The sequence below is a fragment of the Zosterops lateralis genome (genome assembly GCF_965231275.1).
Source record: "Zosterops lateralis genome assembly, chromosome: 5".
Classification (NCBI taxonomy): Eukaryota; Metazoa; Chordata; class Aves; order Passeriformes; family Zosteropidae; genus Zosterops; species Zosterops lateralis.
The window spans coordinates 21,937,012-21,943,011 of NC_139766.1; positions in this window are offsets into that span (position 1 = coordinate 21,937,012).

Below are 6,000 nucleotides of genomic sequence, written 5' to 3' on the forward strand. Positions count from 1 at the left end.
TGTGCCAAACGCCAACACCCAGGGAAGCAGCCACAGCACCAGCCTGATGGAGTTCAAGAAGCATTTAGTGATCCTTGAGGATGGTGTTGTAGAGAGGAAAAAAGGCATGAGGAGAAACAAAAACTGATGGTGCCTTTGCTACTTTTGGCCTTGGCAATATTGACACATTCACACACTAATAAACCAGTAGTAAGTTGATGGATTTTCTCTCTGAGGGAGAACTGTTTTAAACCGCTAACTCAGGAGTTCAAATAGGAAAACTGATGATGCAATTCAATATATATAGCACAACACTCTTAGGCACATGGTGTGAGTCCAGGGGGTGTCCAGGTCCAGGATTTGGCCTCAATCTTGATGGGTTCCTTCAAATTCAGTATATTCTATGATTCTATGCAATACTTTGTTCATTAGTAATCAATTCAAAATTATATCCACATGTTTTAACTTGCTCTTGGCGGCCTTATTAATTACAATACTAGTAATTTCTTGAGCTCTGTAATTCACCTGAGATTCCATTAGTTAACATTTTCTTCCTTATCCGGTTCATTTACCAGTGCTATACACACTAGGTTGTGCAAAGTTTGTGATGAAAATCTAGATATTTACACCAGCTCGAAAAGAGAGTCTCAGTGACATTTACAGAAGAAATTAGTAATAGATGTAAATGCACAGCAAAACCTAAATACTGCCTAGAATATATTATGAAATATGATAATTCAAGAAAAATAGATTGTTGAAGGAAGCATTTTCTTTAGCTTGAATCATTCTGTGTTCAAGGGAAATTTGTATATAGCAGAAAACTTTTATAAAATATAATCCAGTTCACTTTTGGTAACAACCCAGGCCACAATCAGTGGTATTATATCCTCTTGACAGCAAAGCAGAGGACAAGTTCAGCAGAGACAATAATGTTCTTCAGCTCTTGTTCATGTCATGTTGAGAGGAAAGAGGGGATGTTTGGAGTTTGTTTCATACATACAGGATGTAAAAATAGAGTTTTCTAGAAAACAAGTCATTAGTCTCATTTTATTGAATTCTTAGTTTTTCAATGGCATATGCTCTTGCACAGTATGTGTGGAGTGCCATGGTCACTTATCCTCTACAATGATGAGTTATAGGCACTCTGCTTAGATACTAAAGAGGAAACAGTCAGTTTTATGCTAACAGGAGTGGCAGATATTATGCAGTTCATAATAATGTTGCAAATTAAAACAAAAATGGTAAAAGAGAGATCTTTTAAATTCTTAGCTGATCTCTCCTGGATGTACTGGTTCCATTCAGTTACTTCTTTGGTGAACTCAATAAATACTGTGATGAAACAGGTCTTTTGTTTTTCTTTTACTGGGAAGCAACATTTCTTAGCCTACTGGCTGTCACAGACTTTTGACAAGATATCTGCTGTCAAATGGGAAAATAATACTTGTCAGCGGTAGATTAGAAAGCAAGTGAACTTGCAACCTGGCATGTGAAACAGCGTTTAAACCCTTTCTACAAAGCTATAAGTGCTTGTCCTGGGAGTGCAATAACACTAAAGTAGCAAGGGCAAAGAGAGCAACACTCTAAGGCTGACTGAACAAAATTTGAAGAATATTTTATTTTAAAAAAAGAGAAGAGATTGTCTGCTTTACAGAATGAAGGATGATATTCCAAAATGCAGAAAAAATTAAGGGAAAATCTGCATTATTTCAAATGGTGATTCAGAAATGTTAGAGAAACTGCAAGAGTATGATCTACCACTGTAGTGAGGGTAAACCTGGAATACATCATTCACCTCTAATAAAGTAATTTACATGTAATGTAAATGTGCTGTCCCAAAGTAATCTACATGGCCCATGCTGTACTTCAGCTGTTTTGAAATCTGGATGGGGACTGACTTTGTAGCATGTGCTTATCTCTATTTGTAAGTCTTGATGCAATCAGAAACATTTTCTTTGGACATAGAGCCAAACCTTAGTCAAACAATGAGATGGCACTTGGCAAAAAGCAGAGTGTACAAAGACTGCACATCTAGAGAGGCAAGGAGTGAGAAGATTGCTCTATATCTATGAAGGCCTGAAATCCATGCTTGGCAATAGTCAAGCATAAATATGTCAAAAGTCTGGACCATTACAAAATGGGGTGACAATCTTTGTCACGCTGTCTAAAATAATTTTATTTGCAACAGTGGTTGTACTTGGTAGAGAAGAAGTTTGTATAATCTTACCATTGACACTGACATTTCCATTCCACACTTTCTAAATGTGCAAAAAATATTACTCTGACCAAAAATATAATGATTTTGAAAATTTTTTTATTTACTTCTATTTTCTATTTTGGGGGGGTTGTCTGTTTGTTTGTTTGGGGGGGTTGTTTGTTGTTGTTTTGTTTTTTTATTTGTTTCTAAAACATTCAAATATGTTGCTGCTTGTACAATTGCTTTATTTCAAAATGTGGGGTTTGGGCCATGGAGCATTACAAAAAAGAAAGAGGATGGAAATCCACACTCAATATTATTTTATTTGTGCTCCAGGGGACGTTGAATGACAATCTTTAAAGAAACAGACTGATTTTTTTTCCTGCATGAACATTTACATACACTTATAGAAAACTAGGCACTAAAGTATCTTTTTATTTTTCCTTGTAGTGTTTTCAAACTATCCATACTGTTTACAGGGTCCAGAACAGCTGCTTTGTCACCCTAGCCTAGACTATGCTATGTACTTCCCAGATGGTTTCTGAGTTCAGATTTTATAATGGCAAAGACTTTTTTACTTCTAACTGGACCTTTGTAATGCTTCTTAAAGCAGCAGGAAAAGCTAGCAACACAAATATTTGCTGTCCTCTTATATGAAGACCATTACCGCATTTTTCCATAAGACAACAGTACTTTCACAAGGTAATTTTCTTGAAGTTTATTCACCAAGGAACTGGGTTACTGCCTAACAAAGCAACTGTTCTGTTGAATAAACACAGTGTTTCAAAAATAACTTTCAGATAATCATTGAAATAGCTACATTTCAAATATAACCAATCCCTTTTTGATAGCCTTGCTGTTTTAACTGCTTATACAGCTGCTATTAATGCTACATCTACCCTTGAAATACCTTTCTAACATAATGCAATTTTTAAATATTTGCACTCTCATGATCTTCCTTGAAAATGGTATTTGCAACCCAGCTCTCTACCTCAGTCCTCTGTCTTAGAAGGTCATGTGCTTTTCAATTACATCAGTAAAAGAGGCTGGGAGCACAAAGGTCTGATGGCTTCTTGCCCCTCTTTCCTTTAGCAGTGCAAGTAGAAGCGCTGTAGAAGTTATTCTCCCTGTTGTGCTGTCACACAATGAAAATACAAAGAGTAATAAAAAGTTATCAAGTGCTCTTCCTTCTCTAATCTCATCCATATGCCACCATAAGGGCAGGTCATGGTCTCTTCAGTTCTGGAGAACTCCTGACCATAATTTGTCACATCTGAAACTATTGTTTCATATTAAGCCCACAGAGGCTGCTCATAGGCTTCTCTATCATTACGTTTCAGTCTAAGCACTAGCTTTTGTTTTTGTTAGCAATTTCCCTGGTAAGTTATATTAAAAAAAAAAAATATATTAAAAAAATGCTTTCTTCTTTTTAATTTTTAACTAATATATAAAATATCTAGTAACAAATGGTAAAATCACAATATGCTTGCATATAGCTGTTTGGACTAAGAGATATTTCAAAATCATCAGAATCAGTTCCCAGTAAATGCTCTCTATGTTTGAATGAAAAATTAGTTATAACGATGGGTGCCATTTTAAGACAGCCATAATCCTTCTAACTTGTGCACAAGCCATTTAATGACTGCCACATATCTTCCTTTCTGCTAACATCATATAAGTTCAGTTATATCAACATATTAATGTGGTTTTCAATATATTTTCTAAACAGTTCTTATAATAAAAATCTGTCACAGATCACAAAGGAGTGAACAGAAATGTCTCAGTGCACTACCTCATCCGTATAACTGTAGATAGATTACATATTAATAAGGTTCTTGAAGGCTGGGATAATGATTTTGCAAACTAAACAACAATGCCTTGTGTACACTGCTATTCCATTCTTATATAGCTATGTCATAAACTAAGTGTAATCTAAGGTAGGTAAAGTTTCTTCAACTTAAAAGACTACTGAGAAAATAAAAAGAAATAGAATCTCCAGGTTAACTGATTCTTTTGCATGAAGGTCATCTTACGGAGTACAGAAACTCACGCAGGGCTTTTGCTTCAGCACAGTGAAAAGTACAAGTGAGGTATGAATTCCTCCATCAAAGGGACCAACAATCATTTACCAATCTTGCTGGTTAATAAGCAGATTTCTTAGGCAGATGTGGTATAGTTTATTGGATCAGTTGGAATAGCTGGAAAAAAGGAAAGAATTCTTAGGAGGCATCTAAAATATACTCAATTCCAAATAAAGTATATCGGAACAAACACCTTCAATTCTATTTCATTAAGTAAACAAATACTTTCTGAAAATAGGACAGTTAATGGAGGAGAATAGTGGCAAGAGATGATAAAATCCTTGACATTTTGAGAAAGAGCTAGAAACAGGCAGTTATTCACTCTGAGACCAAAGTATTTTATGGCCTTTTTTCCTCAAAAAATCTATTTCCCCATCATTTTATTAAAGATATTATCTCCCTCTGGAAATTTACCTCACTTATATCCCTAGACTATTACAGACCCAACAGCACTGCACTTCTGATTGATGGCTTAGTACACAGCAGACATATCTGTCATTTGCTCTTTGGCAGATATTAAAAACCAGCAAAACCATAGAAATATCCTCCTGAAGGTGGGCACCAGATAAAACTTAATATAAATCAGAGCTCAGAACCTGAGATATTCCAAAGTATTACAACCTCCTGCTGGAATAATCCTACTCTTCTTCAGCTTCAGGGAAAATAAAACATGCCTAGATATTAAACCAGGAGTTATTATCTCAGTACAAAATAAGCTAAGTAGAAGTTTCAGCAAACATTGTATGATTATCTGAAATTAGTCCCTAAGGAATTGAATCAGTAAAGAAATTCATTACCTAAATTGGTGCTAAAATAAAAAACGGATCCATAAATACAAAACTGAGATAAAAAATCCCTTTGCTTATGTTTCTTCATTCTGGAAGTCCTTTTTTAAGCAATTTATTAGTCAGGGGTTTTATAAAGAAGGAAGGGCTTGTATGTTTTGATTCCCCTTCTGTTGGAATTGGAGCTGATTTACCATTTCCAGGGGAGTGTTCCAGTCACTAGGCCATTGTGTAAAATAGAATACCATTATTGCAGACTTTATATCTCCACCTTCTATCTCTACCTTCATATCTTAACCCTCTAGATGGAGTTGGCTACCCAAAGTCTCTCAAAGTAATCTACTAATCCTAGAAGACATCTTGGATACATTACTATATTTGATGTCTGGCTATTCTTTGATCTAGAAAATTGCTAGTTAGTGCTATGAAACCTTTCCCTCTTACTTCACCCTTACAAACTGCCTTTCATTGGTACAATTTTCAGTTCATCTGAAGACCTACAGAAGATTATCAGTCTATAAAAATTAGCATGCTTTACTTTTTTAGTACGTATTTTAAAACAGAGCTTCTATAATGAAAGTTCAAGGGATTTTTTAAGCCTTAAGAGACATTCATTGCAGACTTGATGCTTTGCTCATTCAAGTCAGCAAGTTTCTATTGATTTCGTTACAGCCCTAGAATAATATGCTAACTCACTATCTGCATCTTCAGTATTGGTATAGATTTTGAATATGATATTAGCAGCAGAGAAAAAAGATTGATCTACTAATGCAAAAGATTTATGTTATATTCATATTAGGTTACATTCTTATTTCCATTTGTCTCATTGAAGACCATACCAAAAATTTATTCGTGGATTCAGGGGACATAAATATAAGTCATGGCCACTCTTTTTCATGGCCCTTGGACACCATGCAAACACACAAGAATCAGAAGATAGAACTATATGAAGAATAAAAGG